General features: G+C 35.2%; 2 long non-coding RNA genes across 4 annotated transcripts in view; both read right to left on the bottom strand.

Annotated features, from left to right (window-relative positions):
• Positions 1-3,371, bottom strand: part of LOC105681261 — a 6,267-nt gene extending 2,896 nt beyond the window's left edge. The window contains exons 1-4 of one of the 2 annotated variants that reach the window (XR_004462395.1): positions 3,243-3,371; positions 2,807-3,169; positions 1,989-2,249; positions 1,854-1,905 (exon numbers count right to left, since the gene is read on the bottom strand). This is a non-coding gene — a long non-coding RNA (uncharacterized LOC105681261). The remainder of the gene's footprint in view (positions 1-1,853; positions 1,906-1,988; positions 2,250-2,806; positions 3,170-3,242) is intronic. The other variant, XR_001102547.3, reaches the window with a different exon arrangement.
• A 127-nt stretch (positions 3,372-3,498) lies between these two features.
• Positions 3,499-4,385, bottom strand: LOC117152131. Of its 2 annotated transcripts, none has more exons than XR_004462398.1 (3): positions 4,231-4,385; positions 3,998-4,153; positions 3,499-3,574 (listed from the first exon to the last, which is right to left on the bottom strand). It is a non-coding gene; the product is annotated as an uncharacterized LOC117152131 (long non-coding RNA). The 2 variants fall into 2 exon arrangements; XR_004462399.1 differs by having other exon boundaries at positions 3,998-4,148; positions 4,231-4,384.
• Positions 4,386-5,238: the final 853 nt, after the last annotated feature.

Genomic DNA, 5,238 nt, shown 5'->3' with positions numbered 1-5,238 from the left:
CCTCTCTCTCTCTCTCTCTCTTTCTTCCTGCAGACGAATAAAAGGAGAAAGAGATTGGGAAGGAAGATAAGGGTGCTGAACGAGCGATTTTAAAATGTGTTTGAGGGGGAACTATGAGGTTTGTTGGCGAGAAACAGATTGCAGGGCAAGGAAAACGTCTCGTTTTCGGTTTAATTTGACGTTTAAAAGAGGATGAAACGAGGTTAGGGTTTTTACGAGTATTTGATTTGGAAGTTGCTAAGCTTTTGAATATTTCCGTTAAAGTCATTTGCAAGCTGCGTAAGCTTCATTTAATCCTTCACGTCCTGAACGTACTTTAGAGTACTATTGGATATTTATTGATATATAATATATATATATAATATTAATTATATGTAATATTGATGGAATACCTGTGAAAGCTTATTTACGCTATTTCATATTAAAAAGGCAATTTTCAAATGGAATTTATGCCATGGAATTCATTCCATTCATATGGATTATTATTGAGCAACTAAGTGATTGCGGATTTTGTCATTAGGTGGTATTGACACTTGGTTGTCAACCCAATACTTTTATCAAAATGTTGTTACGAATATGCATATATTACTCTAATTACTCAATAATTTCTGTGGAATTCTAATGTATGTGCGTTTATATTTGAATGAATATATTCATGGTCAATGGATACAGTTACACTCAATATATATGCGTTGTTCAAACTACACATATGATTAGAATATATAACATGTAATTTATGACATAAAGGAGTGGGAAGAGTTCATGGACAAACATAATACAAAATTCGTTCTTCGGTTATACACATTTTGTACGTGTGTTTTACAATATCCAAGCGATATCAAGTGGAATATGAAAGGAGAATTAAAAAGCAGGAAATATGAAAAAGAATTTTCATAATAATTCCTATAAAGCATAGACGATATGGAAATAAATACCGTTTGAAAATTGCCTTTTTAATATGACATAGCGTAAATAAACTTTCACGAGTATTCCATCGGATATTGCATATAATTAATATTATATGTATATATTATATATCGATAAATAGGTTGTCAATATTAATAATATCAGACGGTACTTTAGTTTGCAGTCGATAAAATTTACCTGTACAGCCTCAAGCAATTTCTTTTCATCGCATTTCCACGCTATAATAATATTTAGAAACATTATATAATATCATTAAACGCGTGTAATCTATTTAAAATACTTGTAGAGTTAGAAACTTTAAAAAAGCGCTGTTAACACATTGTTGACTGACAATTTTACTGAGAATTTATCTCATGTCACCGGCTATTATTTGGTAATTGGATGTGCAAGTAAAACAGTATAAATAAACTTTAATAAATTCTATTTGTTATTCGACTTCTAATATTTCTTTCTCCTGTGATAAACAGTGTAACAATCACCTACGTGTAATGGTACACAACAACTTTTGCAAACATATTCAGTTTCTGCGTTTTCCTTTTGAACAGCATAGTCTACACGCTCTAGTTGGATTTATTTTTCTACCAGTGACTATTTTTTAGTGAAGGAGTCAGTGAAGGATGCATCATTATAATAAGGAGCTGTTTTAGAAATTTGAGAAGTGTCAGCTGCAATGCTGCATTCTTTAGAATCCACAGTTGTCCATTCTCTAGCTACTTCCAGTAGAAATTTGTTGTATCTTTTATTTCCTGGCAGATAGGTACAGTGTATTTTATATGCATCGAACAAGGTGCAGTTTAGGAAATCCTAAACTAAAGGAAGCCAATATATACGCCACCCGTGGAGAGATCTGCCCGCCTCTGTAGCACACAGTTGCCAAAAAAGCGCCATTCTTCCAAACACAAAAACGAAAAAACCTTCTTTCTTACCAAATAAATTTCCTTTTCTCAGTCCGTTTTAATCGGTCGGGCTCTAAATCGTCTAAAAAATGTGCATTCGATTAAACGTCTCATTTCGATTACGTGTCATGCAAACTCGAGAAATTTGTCTTGCAAGCAACTCACCAGTCAGCAATTGCGAGATTCTACGGTGGCTCGGGGTTGGCTGTTCCCACAAGAGGCGATGAAGTGGCGTTGCTCGCGACAAACAATGTACTCTGTGAGCCGCGTCGTTTAATAAAAATCGCTCGAACGGCACGGATTCCTCGACGACACAAAGACACTCGACGAGAAGTCGTGGAGAACCGGTTACACCAATGTAACCGAGAAACTGTGCGATCAGCAGCTACGCCAATTCCCTTCCGTCGCGTTTCTCCACCAAACGACCTGTTAACGCACGAGCAATGGTATCAAAAAACAAAACAGCAGAAGAAAACAAAGGAATATGAGAATAATGGAATTTTATCGAGCGAATGAAGAATGTTTGGGAATAGAACAATAGAAGCGTGAACACTTGTTTTAAAGAAAAAATATGTACAATAGAACTCTGTTTACAGTGAGAATCGAAAACAAGTACATAACACTTCGAATATGCATACAGAAACAATAACAGCAATACAAATAATGAAATTAAAGGAAATTTTCGAATAATGGAACTACTTCCTGGTGTTCATCTTCTTGTAATTCAAAAGGGAACATAAATATTAATAACAGCAATACAAATAATGAAATTAAATATGTGTGAATTCAAGATTTATGGATTCTAAATTTTCTTACCTACTAAATCACGTTTTAGTAGATTTAATCCCATAAAATTACATTCCTTTTGGACCTCCTACCATCTTTATTTTTTTAAGCTATTAAGTGCTTTGAAATATTCAGGCATATCATCATTGCTATTATTTATATTCATGTTTCAATTCATTATTCGAAGCATACGTGACATTAACATCATGTGAAGAAGACGTCCACTGAAGAAGAAGATTCATCACATTAAAAGCGTTCTATCGCGTCGACATTATCAAGATCATCGAATTCTGGTATTGTATGGAAAAGCAGTTTCTTCTAAATCTGTCGTAATATAATAAATATGGTGTCCTCGATCTTCCTAGTATCACATTTAACACATATAACAGCAGTACAACAGCTAATCCTTTTAATTGTTCGTGAAGCTGTATCGTCTTTTCGCTGGTAGCTTCGTTGATTGTTAACAAACATTCTTGCAGAGGATTAAGCTTTTTCCACGTGAAAAATGTCCGCATAGTGGAACGTTATCCGTAGAGTAGGTCCTACTCTGCATATGTATGCTACATAAATTAAAAATTAATTGAAAAGACATAAAATAGGAATATAAAAAATGTTTGTGAAGTGTATACTCACTCGTTGACTCTCACTGTATGCGAACTTATCAAAGAATTCACGTAATTAGAATTGATACAATAGGAATGCTGCTCTACCTTCTCCACTACTTACAATTCACGTAATAGAAGTATAGGTTCAGATAATTAGATTCACTGGTCAGAGGTTTGTCAACTCAAGTGAATATCAAAAATCATACGTAATGTTAATAGACTGTTGAAGAAACACGAGTAACGAAGATCCGCAAGTTCTAGTAGAAGTGAACCCATGACTGTGTTATTAGGAAACGTTACAGTTTCAACAGCATATATTTCCATTAATGAAATCTTGTTTAAATAAATTGATCAAGCTTGCTGAAATAAAAAGTAAAAATACAGTATACATATAGTTTGCACCATTTGATTTATTATTGAGTTGGCAACTAAGGTCAGAACCACCTAACGACAAAATCCGCAATCACTTAGTTGCCAAGCCAATACTTTACGGGTAAAGTACCTTCGTTTAATATTTCTTTCTTCCATTTAACTTTGCAATTACCTTCCATTTAAATTTGCAAACTCAAGAATCAAATGAAAGTTTGGAAGATTTTCGTGTAAGTGGCTGATTCAGAAACGAATCGTCCGAGTGAATAGGAAATTCGGCTAATTCTCGAAGCCGCGACAACGTGAATGGGAAAGAAAACAGAATAGCAAGATGGCTGACCTATTTGGCGGCCGAGTAGAATAGCCAAAGGGGAGTGGAGAGACGCGAGTAGAATGGCGAGAAAAAGGGCAAACCTTGTGTACCGAATACGCGGCTGCCTTTTGTTGTCTGGGTCTGGCCACCGGCGTAATTAAAATTCTACAGGCTCCACCCGGAAGTTTGGACTATCTCCAAAATCCTGGAACCACTGGATTTCTTGTGTCTCCTACGTGACAACTGCAACGTCTATGCTATACCTTCGTAGAGATTAATACTATTAAAGTAAAAAAAACATTTATATACCATCTGCATTTATTATAACACTTACATGCTAATTAAATAGAGCGAAATATATCTCGCACGATTCAGTGTAATAGTTTCATACGACTGCATTAATTTACCGCTATGAAAGTCTCTGATAAAGGGACGTTTCGCTGCAAGATAAGGCTACGCATCGATAATTTCTGCAGCCACTGTATCTGAATATATTGACGTTTTTATTACGAAACGTACGTCGAAAATAGTCCGAATATGAGTGCACTGATTTTATTGTACTGTAAAATTGGAAGCTCTTGTTGAGAATTATGGTTCTTAATCGCCGAAATAAATGTATGGCAATACTTACATTACACTTAGAATTGATATCAAAATAGTTTCAGATTTATTTAATATGTGATTTACAAAATATTCGTATGTAAACATTGCACGCGTCTCAGCACTCTCTTTGTCCCGCCATCTTTTCATCACCATGCGTACGCAACAGTTGCATTCTTCTGCTTTACCATACGCTGCGCACGCACATACTTCACACACTCATACTTATATATGTGTGTAACTACACGCGGCTAATCCAGTGTAGCACACAAAATTACACATATCTCAATAGTTCTATTCCAGATAATTTATCGAATTGGCGAAAAATTGGGTCTTCATCGTGTTAAGAAACAATTTTAAATGGCTCATTTGTCACAAAGTTTACAGATACAGCGATTTTATAGGCAATTAAGTAACATTAGGTGGTAATGACACAATCCGCGATCACTTGCCAACCCAATATAAGAATAGTGTCCTGTATTGAAAAGATAGTTGGTTCTTATAGACTGAATCTATCGTTGAAAATCGATTTTCATCTTTTGTCCGTTTCCTGTGTGCAGGTGTCTGAAAAACTTATCCTGATATCGATTTACTCTAACGCTTACAGTCACTGTAAACTAGTTGCGTTACATGCAAGGACTAATTCGCCTGGGATCAGCTAGAAAGTTGTAGGTGTCGCAACACCACGTTTCCTTTAAACGAACAGAAGAGAACCGCTTACGAAACCTATTTCAATATTTAG

This window comes from Bombus impatiens, unplaced genomic scaffold (assembly GCF_000188095.3).
Source record: "Bombus impatiens unplaced genomic scaffold, BIMP_2.2 scf_0699, whole genome shotgun sequence".
Lineage (NCBI taxonomy): Eukaryota > Metazoa > Arthropoda > Insecta > Hymenoptera > Apidae > Bombus > Bombus impatiens.
This window is presented reverse-complemented; position numbering and strand designations above follow the sequence as displayed.